General features: G+C 44.0%; 1 protein-coding gene across 2 annotated transcripts in view; it reads left to right on the top strand.

Annotated features, from left to right (window-relative positions):
- The window catches only part of SMG6 (SMG6 nonsense mediated mRNA decay factor), a 444,365-nt gene that overhangs the window by 379,345 nt on the left and 39,567 nt on the right, over positions 1 to 25,453 (top strand). The gene's annotated exons all lie outside the window — the stretch shown is intronic.

The raw sequence follows: 25,453 nt of genomic DNA, 5'->3' as shown, positions 1-25,453 counted from the left end.
TCGTGCGGATGAGTGGCTAAGCCGCGGACAAGGGGGAGGGCTGTCACGGACGGTTGCGGGGACGCAGGCGCGTCCTGGAACCGCCCGTGAAGAAAAGAACGATCGCACTCGATTCCTGCATCGATTGCGCCTCAGATCAATAGAACCAAGATTTGACGTGTAGTATCCCTCTGCCTAGGAACAGCTGGGGGATCTGTCTTAGCTGAAGTGACAGCCTGGGGGGAAGGTGTTAATTAGCTTGGACATATTCCCTGTGGAAGGCACAATTCCCCTTTTGGTTCTGGGAACCAGGTGACACTTAGCTGATCTCATGGAGATGTTAATTAACCAAAGGATGCCTAGGTACAGCCAGGCAGGCTACGAATCCACGGGAGGTCTTGACACTTTGCTCCCTAGTAAAGATCAAAGGAAAGTCAGCTGTTAGCAGCTAGAACACACCCTGAATAAACCTGAAGTCTCATGGCATAATCCATAACTTCCCAGATCTGTAATATTTCTGGGGTTCCTGAGATGGCAGCTTCACCAAACGTGGGGGAAGTGTAGCATGAGCCCCGGTGCTGGTTCTGAGGAAGTTTCAGAACATTCTGAGGTAAGGACTGCCAGTTAGGCAGTTTGAAAATGCCCTGATGATACCACAGGGGTCCCACCCCTCATGTCTGGTATCAGGGCGCTGGGTAAATCGAGACAGACCTGAAAATGTTAATAAATCTGCCCTGACCTGTACGGTTCTGTGAGATAGAGCCCATATATGGGTAGATATGATTTCTAGCCCCCAGGATAAGGGGAGGGCTCATCTCATCTTCTAAGGGGGTGTATGGCTCCCCGCCCTCACTCCCTCCTACTGAAGCAGGGGCATAAGAATGGCTGAGGACCCAAACTCAGTGTCCTCCACACTGAAACATCTTGAATTCATCAGATGCCAGCTTGAGGATATGCTGGCATCCACCTGGTCTGAACTCTGAACTCAAATTGAAACCCAGAACTCTGTTTTCCCACAAAAAGGACATCTTTCCAGGAACTAAGTATTTTTCTCCCTACTTTTATTTTTTATACTGGCTATTACTGTTTTAATAATTGTTGATTTTAATAATTGTCTGTATATATTAATTATTTATATTGCGTGAATAAACGACTTTCTCCAAGTCATTCACTGTCTGCTACCCTGCTTATCAGCACACACAGAACTGATCCCGGGTCTCTGAAGATACGCTACTGTTTGTTTGTTGTTGGCTAGACAGAATATCGTGGGTTTAACCGTTTTATTCGCAGGATTAGTCAGTCAGTTAGTGGGCCCCACGGTCCCATGGTAACCGCGTGGCAGTTTACTCTGAACCAGTAGGTGACGTTGTAATTACCCGTGTCTCACAGGCTCCCTTCTGAGTTGTCTGCGGCTAATTCTTAACGGTTCCTGCGCATTGACTGCGACCAGAGTTCGCACGATCTGTGCGCTGGCACCGTTTAGAAGGCTAAGTGCAGTCAGCCACTAGGGCTCCTGTGACATATAGTATCATTAACAATTAACTACACCATGTAGAATTATTATTTTTATTTTTTTGCATTTGTGGGTATATCAATACAGTATTTTGTCTACTTTAAAACATTATATTGGGGCAACTGAGTTATTTGCATTCCACTGATCATTTCTAAGGATTTTGAGTTGGTGCAAGATTATGCAAATTTTGCATCCTAATGTATTCACTTTGAAAAATAGATCATCTCTGCAACATTCAATTTGTCAGTTTTCAAACTGCATACATTTTCATGCAGAATTTGCATAATTTTGCATAAATTTGTAATTATTTGCATCTCATTGGCCATACCTAATAATCATCACCTATAGGGCCAAGGGCGGCAGTCTTTTGGCAACGGCAGTGTTTGAAAACAGTTCACTGTCTGCAATATTTAAAGTGGCTTTGGCGCGCTCTTACCTACACTGCGTCTGACCTGGATGCCGGCACAGTCGTAATGTTAGTAAGTCTGTTGCTGTGCATAAACTGTGTAATTCAGATGCTGGCAATAGCCGGACCAGCAGTCATTCAGCTCCCCTTGTGCCCAACTGACCGGGCGGCCAAATCTCATATATGCCTAGGGGAACCACAGATCAAAAACTGGATACTTATCTAAGAAGAAAGTAGCCTCTGCATCCTGTAGAGACTTTACACGCCATCCTCCGGACCATTGTTACTTCTCACTGATCCCCCAAAGAAATCCGACAAGAGCTTGTCAGATTTCAGCTGTGGACTGCACTCCTCTTTATGCACAAGTGTGGGTGCTGCATGGCTGCACTTATGCATGAAGAGGATCTTCAGGAGGGTCCTGGTGACACAGAAAGAATCTACAGCAGTGTTCCCCAACCCTATCCTCAAAGCCCACCAACAGTGCATTTTTTTGCAGAAAATCACAAACATTCGCAGGTGGAGTAATTAGTGGCTCAGCAGAGCTGATATAGGCCTGGTGCACACCAGAGGAGTTTTTCTGAGCGTTTTGAGTTTTTAAATCTGCTGCTAATGTTATCCTGTGTGTCTGTGCACACTGGAGCAATGAGGTTTTGTAAAAAACCCATAGCATTACATTGGGAAGAGCTTTTGAAACCTCTAAAATCTCTTCACAATGTAATGCTATGGGTTTTTTTACAAAACCTCATTGCTCCAGTGTGCACAGACACATAGTATAACATTAGCAGCAGATTTAAAAACTCAAAACGCTCAGAAAAACTCCTCTGGTGTGCACCAGGCCTAACTTACTGCTGTGGATTTCCACAAAACATACACTGTTGGTGGGCTTTGAGGACAGGGTTGAGGATCCCTGCTCTACAGGATCCAGAGGTTTGCCTCTTCTTGGGTAAGTATCTGTCTTTTTACCCAACATTCATCTTGGGTTCAAGTTCACCATAAGTGAATGAATAGAACTTTTTTTTTTTTTTTGATCACTTGACATGGTATACAAACATTTTATAGATTGTTGTGCAGCTCTACAATATGTTATCTTGATTTTTGGTAATGCCAGATATATGTAGGTATATATGCATACCTTTTCAGACTGGCAATCCATAACAAATGATCTTTTGCAAGTTGTATTTCTCATTCATTTATTTATTTATTTTATTTATTTATTTTTTTTACTGCCCAGCTGAGGTTGTTTCCAAAGCTTTTTTCTTGAAGACATCATGCAAACATTTGTAGACAACACATATACATATTGTACATTCACATACTGCAACCTTTATATCAGTGAAGTACTTCCTTGTGCTAAAAATTAACCATTTTCCAGGGCTAAAACCCATACCAGAAAAAAAAGCAGTGTTTTATGACTAACTTTACATTTTCAAATTCTTCTGCAGTTTTTAGAATGGATGGAAAAAATTATTTAAAGGTATTTTATGGCAGTGGGGAAAAATGTAATGCACCGTAAGAAATCTCTGGATTTTTCAGATAAAAAAATTCAAATGATTACTCTACACAGCGGACATCTTTTATATCGTTGTTGTTTTAATTATTCTTCCACATTAAGAATTTAAAAAAAAAATCAATATATTTTACTTGTAAAACGTTGTCATGGTACATAGCAAATGCTGAGGAAAAGGAAAAGAGGAGAATTTGCTGTACACGGCTGCTATAATGACCTCCATTGTGGTGGTGTTTGGGAAAAATGCAAGGTACTCCGTGAAGTTATGGAGAACTACACCAGGAGTTTTATGTTGGGCGAAGAAGGAGCCAGAATTCTCTCCGCCGAATGCTCACTGTAAATCTCAGCCCACCACAAAAATCCAAGTGTGGTTTTGCATAAACTAAATGGGTACCTTGCTTCAGTACACCCTGTAACCCCACATCTTATAGCTATGGACCTCCATACCTAGCACTGATCATGGCCAAATAACTTGAAGCAGCTGTATTCAGGTTGCAGTTTGTGGTATGTTTAAGGCTGTATTTGGCCTACACACCAGCTGCTCTGGATGCCTAAGTTAACCACAGTGGTGTAAAGGAATAATTTGCATTGCTGCACCTACTAGTAATGCATTAATTCCTTGTTTTCAGATATATGTTGGAGTTATGAAGTGGGGCTGAATTATCCTTACCACTTGAAGTGGGGGCTAGCAAATCACTAAATAATTACACATAGCTACAGGCCACATAAATCATTTGCTAAAAGAGTGGATTTCCCAATCCCAAATCTTGCTTCCTAGGTGGGGCGAATTACTGTAGCACTTTTGTTGTCACTAGTGATGACATGCAAGCACGTTATCTTACATGAAAGGAAAAACTGATGTGATTGCAACATTTTTTTTTTATTTTTTTTTGCTATTCAAGAATGTCATACTAGGAATAGGGTTGTGATAATTAACGTGTAAAATGCATACTTATAATTGAAAATCTTTCTCCTATTACACTCCTCTGGCCTGCCCATACAGTAGAAGTTGGGGCATGTCCTGAATTTCTTTCCTCTTGCTCTATACTGCCCAATGAGGAAGTGCATGACTTGCCCATTCCTCTGCTCCAATCACAGGTTAGGGGAGTGTCGTTAGTGCAACACAACCCTGCTCTGATCAGTGCACAGGAAGGGGTAGATGTGCTGGAACAGCCTTACAGACCAGCTTACCTGCACCAGAGGATCTTAGGTGGATAGGGTACTGAGCGCCTCCTCTGACATAGGAGACCAGGGTTCAAATCTTGGCTCTTCTTATGCAAGACTCCCTAATTCTGCAGGGTGGCCTATTGAGCACTTTAGTGGCTGCAGCTCTCAAGCGCTTTGAGTCCAACATGAGAAAAGTGCTATACAAATGTTAGAAATTTTACTTACTATGTAGGGGGGGTGGGCAGCTAAAAAGTACAGTAACTCAGCCCAGGGGGTAAAAGGAGGGGGTGCTCCACAGAACAGCCCTAAGTTATATGCTTTTTTGGTTGCTTGCAGAAAAGCGTCTGAATCGAGACGCTGAGCGGGTAGTTTAGATGTTCGTCTGAACCGGCTCTAAGCCGTATACCAATGTCGTGGTTTTCAGCAGTTGCCTAAAGAAAAAGAAAGTTATGGTGGCTGCCTTGTTAATAATTAATGGAATTTGTATAGTAATGAAATGGATTGTATAGATTTTTCTATTAAAGTGGAAGGTGGAGTAGTCTTTTAATTTAAAGCCACAGTTAAGTATTGATTACTTGAGAGGAGCAGTTTGATTTAGAAAATGTAATTTTATTTTAATCTAAAGTTTTAATGTTCCAACGTAGGTTATTGAGTGAAAGCAAATGCCCAAATTGGTCTTATTGGTAAGGGGCCCTTTTTTTCATTTGCTTCAGGTTTTTTTATTTTTGTAATGTATGCTGTAGAAATTAGATTTCTCTTTTTTTAAAAATTACAAAATAATAAATATCCTAATTGTTAATTTCCTGGAAATCAGCCACAAAACATTCAGATGTGTCTTCCAATTACTTTTGGGTTGTTTGTTTTTTAAAATGTCAGATATTGGGGGTTTTCTTTCAACTCTTGCAGTGTAAACTGCTGAGATGTGCGTGCCATGAATCAGTGGCTGTTTTAATAGGGAACATTTTCTCTAAAGTAGCTATTTTTTCTCACGTTTTTTAGCTTGTAGCTGGCTACCAGACGCAGTGAACTTGTGACCCTTTGCTGACACTGGGGTGTCCCCTCCTCCTTTCACTCACACACAGTTGTTAATGCCTGTAGTCATTTGGTAAGTGTAAAAAGTTCCCCTTTGGTTAGTAGGCGGGACTCTGGCACCCGGCATCTTACGAAAGCTGAACACACAATCTTCATACCCTTTTGACTAGCACTTGACCTCTCAGAAGTTAACCAGGAGCCACATATAACTCCTGATCTCAACAGACCTTACCACATGCTAGCTGAAACATACTTCTTTCTAAACCTCGGCTTAGAAAGACGAGGAAGTGAGACTGCGAACTGTGTGAGCAGCCTGCCTTCCTCCTTCTCAGGAGGATCTCAGGGAAAGGATAGCCATGGAGAGGCAATAATCAAAGCCGCCAGTACCTATTTTCTTTCTCTTCATGCACTTATTTATAAAAGTTAAGTTTTGATTATTATGGAGCTCAAGATTTATATTTTCTAATTTTTCCCCATTTGCAGCCACTGTGGTTAGGATTTTTGGAGTTTTAAGGTGCCCATCAATGGTACAATTTTTAGTGAACAACCACATTTTTGATTAGTTTACACAGATCATATTGTGTGGAAACAGAAAACTGGTTGGGTCCAATCGATCCTGGATGATCGCATTATCCGTCGTTTCCTTAAAGAGAACCCGAGGTGTGTTTAAAGAATGTTATCTGCATACAGAGGCTGGATCTGCCTATACAGCCCAGCCTCTGTTGCTATCCCAAACCCCACTAAGGCCCCCCTGCACTCTGCAATCCCTCATAAATCACAGCCGTGCTGTGAGGCTGTGTTTACATCTGTAGTGTCGGTCTCTGCTGCTCCCCCGCCCCCTGCATAGCTCCGGTCCCTGCCCCCGTCCCTTCCCTCCAATCAGCAGGGAGGGAAGGGATGCAGGCGGGGACTGGAGTTCTGCAGGAGGCGGGGAGAGCAGCAGACTGACACTATAGAGATAAACACAGCCAGCTCTGACAAGCTGTTTGTCAGCAGCGTGGCTGTGATTTATGAGGGATTGCAGAGTGCAGGGGGACCTTAGGGGGGTTTGGGATAGCAACAGAGGCTGGGCTGTATATGTAGATCCAGCCTCTGTATGCAGATAATAATCTTCAAACCCACCTCGGGTTCTCTTTAAAGAACTGGTTGATTGGCATGACACTTTATAGTTTGGATCTTTTAACCACTTCAGCACTAAGGGGTTTTTCCCCTTATGGACCAGAGCAATTTACAAATTTGTGCTGCTCCCATTAATTTGCCAATATTTGTATCTCTACTTATCACACCTAAATAATCTATAAATTGTTTGTTGCCACAAGTTGGTCTTTCTTTGGGTGATACTTTTTCCCTAAGAATTATTTGATTTTATATGCTTTTTAACCTCCTTAGCGGTGTCGGGCATACCGCTCTCTGTCCTCAGGAGTCCCCCAGAATTAATTAATTTGCTCACATGGCTGTAAAAGCTTTAACTAGCACTAGGCTAACTAGTAAAGGTGTCCGGCACCCCTTGATCGCCCCGTTTATACATTACCCAGCCTGGATCCAGCGATCGCGCAGCCTCCCTGCACAGCTCCAGTCTCTCTATGTGGAGAATCGGGTTTGCGCATGACGTTGGCGACGTCGTGTGCGATCCTCTCCATAATGAAGACCGGAGCTGTGCGGGGAGGCTGCACCGATTGCTGGATCCAGGCTGGGTCGATCGGGGGTGCCGGACACCTTTACTAGCTAGCCTAGTGCTGGCTAAAGCTTTTACAGCCATGTGAGCAAATGAATCCTGGGGGCACAAACTAACAAGACCTCCTGAGCGGCGTAAGGCTCAGGAGATTAATGGGAATAAATTGAAGGAAAAAAAATCTGTTTTCAACCATTATAGTTTTAAAATTAAGCGTGCGACTGTAGATAAAACCCACAAATTTTATTTGTCCAATATATGCCGATTATTACAGCATTTAAATTACGTCCATAGTACAATGTATGGCAATCAGGGCTTTGGAGTCTGAGTCAGAGCAATTTTGGGTGCTTGGAGTTGGAGTTGGGAAAAAATACTCAGACTCCGACTCCTAATGAATTTAAACTGTAATTAAAATAGAAAATATGATAAAATGTTCTATTTCTCTGATAATAGTTATCATAAATAATTTATATATACAGTAATAGCTGTGCTTAGTCCACAAAAATGAAATAAACCAATCAAAATGAGTTACTTGTGCTGCTTCAATAAAGCAGTCTCCGTATTTTTAGTCAGATATACGGTAAATATCTGATTGTGACTGTACAGTATATATGGAATCTTATATATACTAAATAACATCTGTGCTGTAAGAATACAGCCTGATGTGGCTGTGTCATTGATAGAGATGGTCAATGAGATGGAAATCGTTCTGCGTTGATGCTGATTTATGCAAATGTATGCAATCTCTTTGCTCATGAAATCAAATCATTTATGTTGTTAACATTTGGTTTGGTGACTACGAATTAACGGCTACCTGAGACGGATGAAAAAAAAAGTGTTATACATACCTGTGGCTTTCTCCAGCCCCCTTCAGGCCAATCAGTCCCTCGCTGTCCTCCACCGCCACCTGGATCTTCTGCTATGAGTCCCGGTAATTTAGCCAGTCAGCGCACTCCGGCCATGTGCCGCTCCTACAGCCAGGAGCATTCTGGACCTGCGCAATAGTGCTGCGCAGGTGTAGTACGCCCCCGCCGGCGGACTAGCTCAAGTACCTGGACTCATAGCAGAAGATCCAGGTGGCGGAGGAGGACAGCGAGGGACTGATTAGCCTGAAGGGGACTGGGGGAAGTCCCGGGTATGTATAAAACTTTAATTTCATCTGTCTCAGGTTTACTTTGTTACACAGTAGTACTATACCATACATATGCCCTCTCCACAGAGCTGCAGGGAATCCACTGAGAATGTTGTGCACATTGAACATAGAGGTGTTGTCTATCGCCCATAAACCTGGTTCAGATTGTGCATGAAGAATGTGTAATAGAGGAAGAATCTCCTGCAGAGTGCCTGCACATCACTCTTACATGTACCCGCAGTTACATTGCCTAGGGCCTGATAGATGTTCTTTGTTCCGGTCTGTACCTTTTTCAAGTACTCTTACCAAGGACTAGTTTTAGTCTATGACTAAAGGGAATAAATATGGCAGTCTACAGGTCCTTCTCACTTTAGTTGTCTTTTAAAATTCCTAAGCGTTGGCAGTTAACCACTTCCCGACCGCCGTATATACAATTGGCGGCCGGGAAGTGGACGCCGCAAGGACCGTCGTATTGACAATTGGCGGCGGTCCTTGTATGGGCATGGGCGGAGCGATCTCGTCATCCGTGACGCGATCCTCCGCCTCCGCCTGGCGCCGCTCACCCGCCGCAACATCCCGCCGGCCATACGGAAGCGCCGGCGGGATGTTAACCCGACGATCGCCGCATACAAAGTGTATAATACACTTTGTAATGTTTACAAAGTGTATTATACAGGCTGCCTCCTGCCCTGGTGGTCCCAATGTCCGAGGGACCACCAGGGCAGGCTGCAGCCACCCTAGTCTGCACCAAGCACACTGATTTTCCCCCCCCCTGCCCCAGATCGCCCACAGCACCCATCAGACCCCCCCCCCCTGCCCACCCCCCAGACCCCTGTTTGCACCCAATCACCCCCCTAATCAGCCATCAATCACTCCCTGTCACTATCTGTCAACGCTATTTTTTTTATTCCCCCCCCCTGCCCCCCGCTCCCTCCTGATCACCCCCCCACCCCTCAGATTCTCCCCAGACCCCCCCCCCCCCCCATGTACTGTATGCATCTATCCCCCCTGATCACCTGTCCATCACCTGTCCATCACCTGTCAATCACCCATCAATCACCCGTCAATCACCCCCTATCACTGCCACCCATCAATCAGCCCCTAACCTGCCCCTTGCGGGCAATCTGATCACCCCCCCACACCTATAGATCGCCCGCAGATCCGACATCAGATCACCTCCCAAATCCATTGTTTACATCTATTCTCTCCTCTAAACACCCACTAATTACCCATCAATCACCCATCAATCACCCCCTATCACCACCTGTCACTTTTACCTATCAGATCAGACCCTAATCTGCCCCTTGCGGGCACCCAATCACCCGCCTACACGCTCAGATTGCCCTCAGACCCCCCCCCCCTTATCAATTCGCCAGTGCAATATTTACATCTGTCCTTCCCTGTAATAACCCACTGATCACCTGTCAATCACCTGCCAATCACCTATCACCCATCAATCACCCCCTGTCACTGCCACCCAACAATCAGCCCCTAACCTGCCCCTTGCGGGCAAACTGATCACCCACCCACACCAATAGATCGCCCGCAGATCCGACATCAGATCACCACCCAAGCGCAGTGTTTCCATCTATTCTCTCCTCTAAACACCCACTAATTACCCATCAATCACCCATCAATCACCCCCTATCACCACCTGTCACTGTTACCCATCAGATCAGACCCTAATCTGCCCCTTGCGGGCACCCAATCGCCCGCCTACACGCTCAGATTGCTCTCAGACCCCCCCTTATCAATTCGCCAGTGCAATATTTACATCTGTTCTCCCCTGTAATAACCCACTGATTACCTGTCAATCACCTATCAATCACCCATCAATCACCCGCTGTCACTGCCACCCATCAATCACCCGCTGTCACTGCCACCCATCAATCAGCCCCTAACCTGCCCCTTGCGGGCAAACTGATCACCCACCCACACCAATAGATCGCCCGCAGATCCGACATCAGATCACCACCCAAGCGCAGTGTTTCCATCTATTCTCTACCCTAAACACCCACTAATTACCCATCAATCACCCCCTGTCACTGCTACCTATCAGATTAGACCCCTATCTGCCCCTAGGGCACTCAATCACCCGCCCACACCCTCAGAATGCCCTCAGACCCCAGCCCTGATCACCTCGCCAGTGCATTGCTTGCATCTATTCCCCCCTCTAATCACACCTTGAGACTGTAACGATCGGTGGGTGCAGAGAGTATCTGATTACCGGTGATCTGCAGTATCACCGGAAATACAGATATATACCAGATTATAAGTGATCTGCAGTCTCACCGATAATCCGATATACAAATAAACCTCTGTTCACCTGAGTAGAGTGTAGTGTTTAGTGTAACAGTAACACTTAGAGGACAAGGCCTCAATGCAGCAAGGAGTACTGCACAGATTCCTTCCGCAGACCTGAGCTCTCCAAGACGGGAGGAGTCAGACTGACAGTAGGAAGGTATATCTGAAAGTGACCCTCAGGAGGGAGGATCGCTAACAGAGCGAGGAACCGCCTCTAACGGTAAGGTCGGTTCTCGAGGTCGGACAAGCCAGGTCGTACACACACAGACAGATAAAGTACAAGATCAGGAGGCAAAGGCGGAGTCAAAGTACAGGCAGGGTTCAGCAACGGGGTATCAGATATATCGGGGTACAAAATCAGGAGGCAGAAGCAGAGTCAAGGAACGAGCCGGGGTTCGGCAACAGAGTATCAGAAATAACGAGGTACAAGATCAGAGTTCAGAAGGGTGGTCAAGGCAGGCAAAAGTCATAACAGATAATCACAATCAAACTAGTACTTTAGCTATCAACAGAATCTAGCTAAGTGTAGGATTACAGCTCCAGCTGGTCCCGGCACACTTACGGATCTGACTACGGATCTGGGTGCTCCCACATGTGTGATCGCACGCCAGACAAAGAGCAAGTGAACAACCAGCAGTATATATACTCTAGGACCTTTCCAGGACCTCCCTAATTGCTGGTCCAATGGGAGCAGTGGAATTTGTCAGCTGACCCAGCTGGTCAGCCGACACCCTTCTAACTGCTATTTAAACTCTGCCTCTGTGCTCGCGCGCGTGTAAGTCTGAATCTTGGTGGACTATCAGTCCCAGCCACACCAGTACTGTCATGCAATGAATCTAATGCGGGGGCCGCCTCTGATGCGGATTCCTCCGTTACCAATGCGGATTCCGCCGCACTGCCCATGCGGCGTTTTTTCCGCGTTGTGACGCCATGCTGGACGCGGAAACAGCCGCCTCACCTCGAGAGACGGCGGCTTTTCCATGTTTCCTCACAGAGACACCCATCAATCACCTCCTGTCACCCCCTAGCACACCTACCCATCAGATCAGGCCCCAATTTGCACCGTGTGGGCTCTTGATCAATCGGCCAAACCCTCAGATCCCCCTCAGACCCTCTTCCGATCACCTCCCCAGTGCATTGATTGCATCTATTTTCCCCTCTAACCACCCCCTGAGACACCCATCAATCACCTCCTGTCACCCCCCTAGCACTCCTATCCATCAGATCAGGCCCAATACAACCTGTCATCTAAAAGGCCACCCTGCTTATGACCGGTTCCACAAAATTCGTCCCCTCATAGACCACCTGTCATCAAAATTTGCAGATGCTTATACCCCTGAACAGTCATTTTGAGACATTTGGTTTCCAGACTACTCACGGTTTTGGGCCTGTAAAATGCCAGGGCGGTATAGGAACCCCACAAGTGACCCCATTTTAGAAAAAAAGACACCCCAAGGTATTCTGTTAGGTGTATGACGAGTTCATAGAAGATTTTATTTTTTGTCAAAAGTTAGCGGAAATTAATTTTTATTGTTTTTTTTTTCACAAAGTGTCATTTTTCACTAACTTGTGACAAAAAATAAAATCTTCTATGAACTCGCCATACACCTAACGGAATACCTTGGGGTGTCTTCTTTCTAAAATGGGGTCACTTGTGGGGTTCCTATACTGCCCTGGCATTTTAGGGGCCCTAAACCGCGAGGAGTAGTCTGGAAAACAAATGCTTCAAAATGACCTGTGAATAGGACGTTGGGCCCCTTAGCGCACCTAGGCTGCAAAAAAGTGTCACACATGTGGTACCGCCGTACTCAGGAAAAGTAGTATAATGTGTTTTGGGGTGTATTTTTACACATACCCATGCTGGGTGGGAGAAATTTCTATGTAAATGGACAATTGTGTGTAAAAAAATCAAACAATTGTCATTTACAGAGATATTTCTCCCACTTAGCATGGGTATGTGTAAAAATACACCCCAAAACGCATTATACTACTTCTCCTGAGTACGGCGGTACCACATGTGTGGCACTTTTTTACAACCTAAGTACGCTAAGGGGCCCAAAGTCCAATGAGTACCTTTAGGATTTCACAGGTCATTTTGCGACATTTGGTTTCAAGACTACTCCTCACGGTTTAGGGCCCCTAAAATGCCAGGGCAGTATAGGAACCCCACAAATGACCCCGAAGACACCCAAAGGTATTCCGTACGGAGTATGGTGAGTTCATAGAAGATTTTATTTTTTGTCACAAGTTAGCGGAAAATGACACTTTGTGAAAAAAAACTATTAAAATCAATATCCGCTAACTTGTGACAAAAAAATAAAAACTTCTATGAACTCACCATACTCCTAACGGAATACCTTGGGGTGTCTTCTTTCTAAAATGGGGTCATTAGTGGGGTTCCTATACTGTCCTGGCATTTTAGGGGCCCTAAACCGTGAGGAGTAGTCTTGAAACAAAAATGACCTGTGAAATCCTAAAGGTACTCATTGGACTTTGGGCCCCTTAGTGCAGTTAGGGTGCAAAAAAGTGCCACACATGTGGTATCGCCGTACTCGGGAGAAGTAGTACAATGTGTTTTGGGGTGTATTTTTACACATACCCATGCTGGGTGGGAGAAATACCTCTGTAAATGACAATCTTTTGATTTTTTTACACACAATTGTCCATTTACAGAGGTATTTCTCCCACCCAGCATGGGTATGTGTAAAAATACACCCCAAAACACATTGTACTACTTCTCCCGAGTATGGCGGTACCACATGTGTGGCACTTTTTTGCACCCTAACTGCGCTAAAGGGCCCAAAGTCCAATGAGTACCTTTAGGATTTCACAGGTCATTTTGAGAAATTTCGTTTCAAGACTACTCCTCACGGTTTAGGGCCCCTAAAATGCCAGGGCAGTATAGGAACCCCACAAATGACCCCATTTTAGAAAGAAGACACCCCAAGGTATTCCGTTAGGAGTATGGTGAGTTCATAGAAGATTTTATTTTTTGTCAAAAGTTAGCGGAAATTGATTTTAATTGTGTTTTTTCACAAAATGTCATTTTCCGCTAACTTTTGACAAAAAATAAAATCTTCTATGAACTCACCATACTCCTAACGGAATTCCTTGGGGTGTCTTCTTTCTAAAATGGGGTCATTTGTGGGGTTCCTATACTGCCCTGGCATTTTAGGGGCCCTAAACCGTGAGGAGTAGTCTTGAAACGAAATTTCTCAAAATGACCTGTGAAATCCTAAAGGTACTCATTGGACTTTGGGCCCTTTAGCGCAGTTAGGGTGCAAAAAAGTGCCACACATGTGGTATCGCCGTACTCAGGAGAAGTAGTATAATGTGTTTTGTGGTGTATTTTTACACATACCCATGCTGAGTGGGAGAAATATCTCTGTAAATGGACAATTGTGTGTAAAAAAAATTAACAAATTGTCATTTACAGAGATATTTCTCCCACCCAGCATGGGTATGTGTAAAAATACACCCCAAAACACATTATACTACTTCTCCTGAGTACGTCAATACCACATGTGTGGCACTTTTTTGCAGCCTAACTGCGCTAAGGGGTCCAAAGTCCAATGAGCACCTTTAGGCTTTACAGGGGTGCTTACAATTTAGCACCCCCCAAAATGTCAGGACAGTAAACACACCCCACAAATGACCCCATTTTGGAAAGTAGACCCTTCAAGGTATTCAGAGAGGGGCATGGTGAGTCCGTGGCAGATTTCATTTTTTTTTTGTCGCAAGTTAGAAGAAATGGAAACTTTTTTTTTTTTTTTTTCTCACAAAGTGTCATTTTCCGCTTACTTGTGACAAAAAATAATATCTTCTATGAACTCACTATGCCTCTCAGTGAATACTTTGGGATGTCTTCTTTCCAAAATGGGGTCATTTGGGGGGTATTTATACTATCCTGGAATTCTAGCCCCTCATGAAACATGACAGGGGGTCAGAAAAGTCAGAGATGCTTGAAAATGGGAAAATTCACTTTTTGCACCATAGTTTGTAAACGCTATAACTTTTACCCAAACCAATAAATATACACTGAATGGGGTTTTTTTCATCAAAAACATGTTTGTCCACATTTTTCGCGCTGCATGTATACAGAAATTTTACTTTATTTGAAAAATGTCAGCACAGAAAGTTAAAAAAATCATTTTTTTGCCAAAATTCATGTCTTTTTTGATGAATATAATAAAAAGTAAAAATCGCAGGAGCAATCAAATAGCACTAAAAGAAAGCTTTATTAGTGACAAGAAAAGGAGCCAAAATTCATTTAGGTGGTAGGTTGTATGAGCGAGCAATAAACCGTGAAAGCTGCAGTGGTCTGAATGGAAAAAAAGTGGCCGGTCCTTAAGGGGTAGAAAGCCCTAGGTCCTCAAGTGGTTAAAGAGAATCTGTATTGTTAAAATCGCACAAAAGTAAACATACCAGTGCGTTAGGGGACATCTCCTATTACCCTCTGTCACAATTTCGCCGCTCCCCGCCGCATTAAAAGTAGTCAAAAACAGTTTTTAAAACTTTGTTTATAAACAAACAAAATGGCCACCAAAACAGGAAGTAGGTTGATGTACAGCATGTCCACACATAGAAAATACATCCATACACAAGCAGGCTGTATACAGCCTTACTTCTGAATCTCAAGAGATCACTTGTGTGTGTTTACCTTCTGTCCCCAGCTTCTCTCATGCACTGAACATTACAGGCTTCCTGCAGACAGCTCTGCCTATGTCGTTAATTCCTCAGTATGGGACAGACCAGCTCCTTTCACAGCCTCCAGAGGAGGATTTTTATCCAGCTCTCTTCTATCACTGATAAGATAGCAGAGAAGCTGCTGGCTTATGTAAATAAAACACACACTGAAGTGTGCATAGAGGAACAGTTCAACACTGAAGAACTTGGCAGCCTTCCAGACACAGGCCGACAAGTCTGACAGGGGAAAGATACATTGATTTATTACAGAGATGGTTATAGTAGAAAGAGCTGCAGTAAGCCACAACACATTAGAATAGGTTTAGGAAGGTGTAGGATGGTAGAAAAAACATTGTAATTTTTGTTACAGAGTCACTTTAAGAGACGAATTTCATGTTACATACTTTCAATCAACAAGATTATAATATGCAATTTAGAGGAGTCGGAGTCGGTTAAATCCTAAACTAAGGAGTCGGAGTCGGTGGATTTTTGAACCGACCCCACAGCCCTGATGGCAATAATATTTTATTTGGAAATAAGTGTATTTTTTCCATTTCGTGTTTTAGGTTTTCTAATTGTACTCTCTCCATGATTACAAGCCCTTATTTGCAAACAATAAAAATATACCCTCATGGCACCATATACCAAAAGCTAAATCTCTAGCAACAATTTATGTATTCCCTTTCAAACTACCGTGCTTTTTTTTAGCAAGGTTTTTTTTAAGTTTGTTAATAGTCTGCAATATTAAGTTTGGGCACCAGGTGGCACCTGTATTAAAATGCTGAGCATTCTAAAGCAAAATGGAAGCAAAAGGGTTTTTTTTCATACTTTTATTGAATACTCTGTGCTGTTACAGAACTGATTATTCATGAATCCGAGACTTAGATTGGCTTTGGGAACATATGTTCCCATTTACCTAATTTGTCCTCTAATGGCTGCCGCCATGATCAAGCAATTGCATGCCGCTCATAGGAGGCAGAAGACGAACGTCTGCTCCCTTGGGACTTTAGATGAAGTTTGGTGTGGTGGAGATATACTGCCTTGGGACAGAGAAAAGGTTAAAAAGGAACTGTAAGGAGAGGAAACTTTTTTTGCATAACAAAGGAAAAGTGTGGTATGAGGAGAAGAATAGGTGATAAGTAAACAAGAGAAAATAATCATATTACCCTGTCAGTTTGTTGTAGAGAAAATGCCTCCTGCAGTATGGAAGGAATCATGTTTACTACTGGCACACAGAGCTAGAGGGTATTTTTTTTTATTATTCCCTTAGTTGAAGACAGGATCCTTTTTTTTTCTTGTATAGATGCCCAAGTTTATCAAGATCACTTATGGCCCTGTTTCACACTGAAAATTACTGCAAAGTCCCCACTATTTTGTCACAATTCCGTTTGGGATGCTCTTTCAGGGAACAATTTTTGTTTTAATGCGAAACATACTAGTTTTCACACTGTTAGTTTCTGCTATTTATTTGCTCTCCACTAGGCTGCTTTGCTGGAGCTGTGTCCGATCCTGTGCTGCTGCTATATCTCTGCTCTCCACTAAGCTGCTATGCTGGAGCTGTGTCTGATCCTGTGCTACTGCTATATATCTGCTCTCCACTAGGCTGCTATGCTGGAGCTGTGTCTGATCCTGTGCTACTGCTATACAGTGGAGGAAATAATTATTTGACCCCTCACTGATTTTGTAAGTTTGTCCAATGACAAAGAAATGAAAAGTCTCAGAACAGTATCATTTCAATGGTAGGTTTATTTTAACAGTGGCAGATAGCACATCAAAAGGAAAATCGAAAAAATAACCTTAAATAAAAGATAGCAACTGATTTGCATTTCATTGAGTGAAATAAGTTTTTGAACCCTCTAATAATAAGACTTAAAACTTAGTGGAAAAACGTTTCTTGTAATTGATGACCAAGTTTGCACACATTTTAGGAGGAATGTTGGTCCACTCCTCTTTGCAGATCATCTCTAAATCCCTAATGTTTCGAGGCTGTCTCTGTGCAACTCTGAGCTTTAGCTCCCTCCATAGGTTTTCTATTGGATTAAGGTCCGGAGACTGACTAGGCCACTTCATGACCTTAATGTGCTTCTTCTTGAGCCACTCCTTTGTTGCCTTTGCTGTATGTTTTGGGTCATTGTCGTGCTGGAACACCCATCCACGACCCATTTTCAGTTTCCTGGCAGAGGGAAGGAGGTTGTCGTTCAGGATTTCACGATACATGGCTCCGTCCGTCCGTCAGATCACAGCACCTTCTCCCAGTCTCTCACAGAATCATTCAGGTGTTCAGTGGCAAACTTCAGACGGGCCTGCACATGTGCCTTCTTGAGCAGGGGGACCTTGCGAGCCCTGCAGGATTTTAATCCATTGCGGTGTAATGTGTTTCCAATGGTTTTCTTGGTGACTGTGGTCCCTGCTAATTTGAGGTCATTCACTAACTCCTCCCGTGTAGTTCTAGGATGCTTTTTCACCTTTCTCAGAACCATTGACACCCCACGAGGTGAGATCTTGCGTGGAGCCCCAGAGCGAGGTCGATTGATGGTCATTTTGTGCTCCTTCCATTTTCGAACAATCGCACCAACAGTTGTCACCTTCTCTCCCAGCTTCTTGCTAATGGTTTTGTAGCCCATTCCAGCCTCGTGCAGGTCTACAATTTTGTCTCTGACATCCTTGGACAGCTCTTTGGTCTTTCCCATGTTGGAGAGTTTGGAGTCTGCTTGATTGATTGATTCTGTGGACAGGTGTCTTTTATACAGGTGACTAGTTAAGACAGGTGTCCTTAATGAGGGTGACTAATTGAGTAGAAGTGTCTAACCACTCTGTGGGAGCCAGAACTCTTAATGGTTGGTAGGGGTTCAAATACTTATTTCACTCAATGAAATGCAAATCAGTTGCTATCTTTTATTTAAGGTTATTTTTTCGATTTTCCTTTTGATGTGCTATCTGCCACTGTTAAAATAAATCTACCATTGAAATGATACTGTTCTGAGACTTTTCAGTTCTTCGTCATTGGACAAACTTACAAAATCAGTGAGGGGTCAAATAATTATTTCCTCCACTGTATATCTGCTCTCCACTAGGTTGCTATGATGGAGCTGTGTCTGATCCTGTGCTGCTGCTGCTATTTCTCTACTAGGCTGCTATGCTGAAACTGTGTCCGATCCTGTGCTGCTGCTATTTCTCTGCTATCCCCTAGGCTGCTATGCTGGTGCTGTGTCTGATCCTGTGCTGTTGCTGCTGCTATTTCTCTACTCTCCACTAGGCTGCTATGCTGGAGCTGTGTCTGATCCTGTGCTGTTGCTGCTGCTATTTCTTTACTCTCTACTAGGCTGCTATGCTGAAACTGTGTCCGATCCTGTGCTGCTGCTGACATTTCTCAGCCCACTAGTCCTGCTGGTTCCTGAGATTAGGGCATATCAAAGCTATTGTGTGAACCAAATGGGGATTGGCACATGAGCAGGCAGGGAGAGGGGAAGAACAGTGCCCTTCGGCCGAGTTGGTCCGCCACAGCATGTTAACCGCCAGCACAGCAATGGTGATCGAAGGGCCGCTGTACACATGCTAGAGTCTCAGCCGAAGGGGGAGCCTGTCACATTCGTGGTTGCATTGAATACCCCTAGGTCTCTAAATGCAACAGCAAACAGCAATAAACGACTTTAAGTGCTACTGTTTTTTTGTTTAAAGAAGTTTATATTTGAAAGACAGCAATACAGATAACTATAGAGAAGAGAAAGAAGTATATTATCCATACAAGAAATAACAATCTGATATAAAAATTGTCTGATGGAGGAAATAAATCTTATGGCAGGAAAGCTTGAAACATTGTTACTTAAAAGCTACATGTCAAGTAAATGACAAACAAAACTAAAATAATTAGATAAGATGCAGTATACTCTATCTAGACCTTCTATCCTGTAAAGATATCCTGTGGGAGGTAGCAGAAAAGCGTTTGAGTGCAGTTAGTTTTTCAAAACTGCAGCTAGTAAAATTGTTGTTTCTGTTACACAGATGATATTCACATTTGAAAGGTGAACTAATATATTTGAAGTAGAGTTCTGCTATATGTGGCCTACCTATACTCTCTGGACATGGTCTCCATGCAAAACATTAGTGTGGGGTTGTTGTTTTTTTATATCATGCTCTATATATGGATTTAAACACTTACCACATCCAAGAAGGTATATCTACGGCCTGCAGGACTTTAGTTCCTGAATGTAGATAGTCTTCCCTTTTCACTGGGCAGTAGACTGCTGATTAGTGACTGGAAACACCGTACCCATTTAACGATCAAAGTGCCTGTGATCAATGACCACTGTCATCAGTGAGATGCCATGGTCATTAATAAAACGAAAGTGAAAGTGCACACATTATTTCACACCCTACATACAGTATATTAAATAAAAAAATACATGAATTCCCCATTAAAATTAACCCCTTAACCCCCCCCCCCCCCCTCCCATAGTTCCCCCCCAAAAAATGTGTATATTAAAAAAAAGTCATAAAAAATACATAAATATTTACCTTACGGACTCAACTTTTTTTTAATATGTATGTCATGAGGGTACATTACTGTTATATTTGCAAATAAAGTCTTGTTATTGGTGACAGATGCAAAACTGAAAAAAAATACACCTTTATTTCGAAATAAAATCTTGTCACCATACATTGTACTAGGGACATATTTTATACGTTGTAATAACTATGACAAATAAGCAAATAAAACGTGTAGCTTTTATCCACAGTACCAAGGTTTATTTTGAAATTATAACAGCCGAAAACTGAGAAATAATGAATTTTTTCCATTTTCTCTTATTATTCCTGTTAAAATGCAGTTGGAATAAAATAATTCTTAGCAAAATGTATCACCCAAATAAAGCTTTAATTGGTGGTGAAAAAAACAAGATATAGATACTTTTGTTGTGAAGGGTAGTAATAAAGTTATTGGGGAATGAATTGGAGTAGCGCTGACAGGTAAAAATTACTCCAAAAGGGGAAAACCCTCTGTGGTGAACTGCTTAACCACTTGATGACCAGGTGTGGTTTGCCTGATCTGTGCTGCGTGGGCTCTCCAGCCCGCAGCACAGATCAGGATTATGCCAGGGCGATCAGACTTACCCCCTTTTTTCCCCACTAGGGGGATGTCCTGCTGGGGGGGTCTGATCGCCGCCGGCTTGCTGCGCTTTGCGGGGGGGGCTCTTCAAAGCCCCCCTCCGCAGCGTTTTCTGTGCTCCCTCCCTCTCCCTTCCTACCTCTTCCTCCCTGGGCTGCGCAGGACGGAATTCCGTCCTGCGCATTGAAGGATAGGCTTCCGCCTATCAGATGCCGGCGATCCCCGGCCAATCAGAGGCCGGGGATCGCCGATCTGCTTTACGGCGCTGCTGCGTAGCAGCGCCGTATGATGTAAACAGCGGGGATTTCTTCCCCGCGTGTTTACATTTTGCCGGCGAGCCGCGATCGGCGGGTCTCCGGCTGTTCACGGAGACACCCTCCGTGAACGGACATGCCATTTCCATGGAAACCCGCAGACGACCAGTTTACGCCAATCGACGTTAGCTGGTCGTCAAGAGGTTAAAGGGAACCTAAACTGAGAAGGATATGGATTTTTTCTTTTCAAATAATACCAGTTGCCTGGCTCTCCTGCTGATCCTGTGTCTAATGCTTTCAACCACAGCCCCTGAACAAGCATGCAGATCAGGTGCTGTGACTGAAGTCAGACTGGATTATCTGCATGCTTGTTTAAGGTCTGTGATTCAGCCACTACTGCAGCCAAAAGAGATCAGCAGGACTGCCAAGCAACTGGTATTGTTTAAAAGGAAACATCCATATTCCTCACAGTTCAGGATCCCTTTAAAGGATACTCAAGGTGACAGGTATATAGAGGCTACCATATTTATTTCCTTTCAAACAATACCAGTTACCTGGCAGCCCTGTTGATCTTCTGGCATAAGTAGTGTCTTGAGTCAAAACCCTGGAACAAGCATACGGCTAATCGAGTAAAACAGCTAAAAGTACCTGATCATGGCTGTTCAGGGATAATGGGTAAAAGTATTAGAGACACTGGGTCAGGAGGAATGCCAGGTAACTGGTATTGTTTAAAAGGAAATAAATATGGTAGCCTCCATATACCTTGGGTATCCTTTAATAGAGTAAAAGAAAAAAGATTTTATTTTTTTGGTTGGAAATGTTTTTCTCACATTGTAACAGCTGACTTATGACAGGAAAAGCCAGCTACATGTTCACAGCCTGTGGTGTGCTGTATTGAACAAACAGTGTCTGTGTCAATCTGAGGCTGGTCCATGTATTATGCAACTTTCTCAAGTGTTGTGACCCAAATATAGTGGCAGTCTTGTGGTGAGCGGATACCTCACTAACTGACGACATACACAGACTCAGAGAGCTTCCAGTTAGCTGGAAAATCATTCATTGATCCTTATCAGTTATTTTAAGAATCAAGTGTTTTGACACTCTGTCAGATGATCTGCTGTAGGTGGTCTGTTTGGCAATAGGGTTACTTGACTAGAACACAAAATGTGGCATGTATGGTATTGTCAGAACAAAGAATGGAGAATTTGTTTGAATTACAGTTCCAGGATTACATAGGTGCTGAAAACCTATGTAAAAACAGAACTTCTCAGTAATGTGACTGCAGCTGAAATGCCAAGTCCTTCACAGGCCCTTTGTCTGACTCGTATGCTCTGCAATGGGTAATCAACTTTGTCAACCTTGTTCAGTACCAATACCACAGAAGGAAAGGCTGAATACTCTCCTCACTAGGCAGGAAGATGGATCCCAGCGACGTCCCACGAGTGTTCCCCGATCCATCTTCCTGCCAGCGGGTATACGAGGCGGCACACGACTGGTGCAATGAGTTAAAAGCGATCTCGGTACTTTGTGCAGGAGTCATTGGGGATCTTAAAGGGAACCTGAAGTGAAAATAAACCTAAGAGATAATGATGTATATGTGTAGTACAGCTCAGAAGTAAAACATTAGCAGCACTGATATGAGTTTAATGTTGTTTCCAGTACAGAAAGATTTAAGAAACTCCAGTTATCTATGCACAAGAGCTTCATTGAGCTCCATGACTTTAAAGAGAACCCGAGGTGTGTTTAAAGAATGTTATCTACATACAGAGGCTGGATCTGCCTATACAGCCCAGCCTCTGTTGCTATCCCAAACCCCACTAAGGTCCCCCTGCACTCTGCAATCCCTCATAAATAACAGCCGTGCTGTGAGGCTGTGTTTACATCTGTAGTGTCAGTCTCAGCTGCTCCCCCGCCTCCTGCATAGCTCCGGTCCCTGCCCCCGTCCCTTCCCTCCAATCAGCAGGGAGGGAATGGATGCAGGCGGGGGCTGGAGTTCTGCAGGAGGCGGGGAGAGCAGCAGACTGACACTATAGAGATAAACACAGCCAGCTCTGACAAGCTGTTTGTCAGCAGCGTGGCTGTGATTTATGAGGGATTGCAGAGTGCAGGGGGACCTTAGGGGGGTTTGGGATAGCAACAGAGGCTGGGCTGTATAGGCAGATCCAGCCTCTTTATGCAGATAATATTCTTCAAACCCACCGCGGGTTCTCTTTAAAAGTTGCAGAGAGCTCTGTCTTCTGAAGCTTTTATCTCAACTGTCTGTCACTGTATTTCGTCTTTTCTGCAGAGAAATATTCAAAAGCTAGCTAACTAGTAACTGAAAATAATTAGGCTATTTTCTTTGCTACTAATGTTCTATTAATTATCTGTACTACACAGCTAATTCATTATATCATCATTTTTATTTATTTTTTTGCTCCAGTGTCACTTTAAAGCAAACCTAAACCAAACCAACTAAAAAATAAGAGTTTAACTTAAGGTGGCCATAAGCCGCATCTACACGCGTAGATGCGGCCTCGATGCTCCTTATCAATCGAGCCGCTGATGCGGCTCGATTGATAAAATCCGACAGGACGGATCTCCGCACCGCCGATTCCCTGCTCGATCCCCGCGAGGGGACAATGGCAGGGAATCGTGCGGGAGATAAGCGGCGCCGGCGGGGACGAGCGGGCACGAGTGGGGAATCGAATGCGGAGCGGGGACGCGGCGGGCACGCTCGGGGACGCGCAAGAGGCCGCCGATCGCCACAACATCTCCCCAACATCTCCCCAACATCTCCCCGTGTAGACGGGGCTTTACACTTATAGATTTTCAGCAGATTCGACCATCAGATAGATTTCTGGCAGATGACTGTCAAGTCCAATCTGACAGGAATCTATCTGATGTGTGCCACACACTAGGAGCAGATTTCCAATAGATTTCAGGATAAATATCTATTGGAAAATCAATCTAAATACATTATTGGACCATTAGATCCATAGCAACGCTATGGGCCATCGAAATCGGCCGCAAATCAATCGAATGGGGAATTTGATAGAATCGATTTCTGAACAATTGATTCTATAGAATTGATTGATGGCTGAAATCGACCAGTGTATGGGCCCCTTTATTTGGGGCTTCAATCAGCCCCCTGCAGCTGCCCTGTGCCTGTGCTGTCATGGAACAATCCTCTGGGAGCGTGATTGAGGACACGCGGCCAGAGCCGCACAGGCACAGTGGCCATTGACTGGCCCGGTCGCCAAAATCGAAACTGAGCAGCTGTGGGGGAACGGAGGATCGTTCCGTGACGGCACAGGGTGGCTGCTGGGGGATGGTAGAAACCCTAGGTAAGTCTTTTGTTTTTAGGTTCCCTTTAAAGAACCAATCCGCCATGATGGCATATTGCCAAATGTCATTCGCGTAATGGCGCATCTGTACTCACATCGCAGAAACGAGTGCTCATTGCTCAAAAAAAATTAGTCAAAATCATCAAAAATCACGTAGTGGGTACGGTCCGTTATAGGATGCCACATCATTAATTCATGTGTAAGTTAATTTATGCATATCGGGACACTGTATAAATAGTAACTAAAAAATAAATGCAATATTTTGCAAATAGTTTAAACCCTATAATTGAAAATCATAAAAGATTTCACGTACTAAAAGGAAGAAATGTTGTTTTATGAAAAAATACATGCTCATTTTGAATTTTTAAAAAAATACAATAAAATGTCATTAGAGTACATAATATTTAAAAATTCCAAGAATTCAAAGAAATCTCTGGGGAACAAGGTTGAAAGCAAGTATTGGATGGCTATGATTGTCAGACATTTGGGAAGTTCTATGTGAAAAGAAGGTAGCGCTTTCAACAGCCTCAAGTCTCTATGTATATACAAGGAGTTGCAGCACAGGTCCCAATTTGATTGGCCTCCTCTCATACAATAACAGTCTGCCGTCTGTGGTCTCTTCATGAATATCACCACCACCACACCACTAAGGACCAGACTCACCAGATGGTAGGACCTATACTAGGTCTAGATACGCCTTGGGACACTTAGGGCCGTCCCCCACCTCCTCTGGATAGTCCTCTTGTTCTAAGGATGTTCATGCTTGCCTCCGTGTATGACAGATATTCCTCAAATGGGAAAAACTCCACATAGTGTAATACTGTATGTGTTTATTAAATATAAAAAGCTATCGCACTTACAATTTGAAGACTTGTATAAAAGCACAGAGTTTTAAAGACGGGCTCTCCCCCGTTAGGTTGGGCTCCGGCTGCCGTGGTGTATCCCCTGCCATGCGGAGGGTAGGATCCGTGCGCGCTATTGTCCTCCTTCCCGGTCGGGGACGCCGTTCCGTACACCCACACCTTCCGTAACACGTGTAGCTCTCACTTCCGTGCCTAAGCCCCGCCCGACATGTTTCGTCACAAGGACTCATCAGGAGCAGGGGCTTGGCACATCTGTGAGAATAATTCCTAATAATTTCACCCAGGCACTGGGATTGCCACCCCCTGTGATGACACTGAGGGGGTGGGCAGTTTTTCAGTGTAGAGGGAGGGGGCAGGTATGAATGGTAGATAGAAGGGAGATTGTAGGTGTATAGTAAGGCGGAATTCCGGCTACCCGAGTATGGAACGCAAGCGTGACACGCAAAGCGGAAGTATTCGCAGGCTGGAAGCAGGTGACGTAGGGAGGGGAGGCGGGACGTATAGGCAT

This window comes from Hyperolius riggenbachi, chromosome 2 (assembly GCF_040937935.1).
Source record: "Hyperolius riggenbachi isolate aHypRig1 chromosome 2, aHypRig1.pri, whole genome shotgun sequence".
NCBI lineage: Eukaryota > Metazoa > Chordata > Amphibia > Anura > Hyperoliidae > Hyperolius > Hyperolius riggenbachi.
Note: the sequence above shows the minus strand (reverse complement) of the source record. Positions and strands in the feature narration are given on the sequence as shown.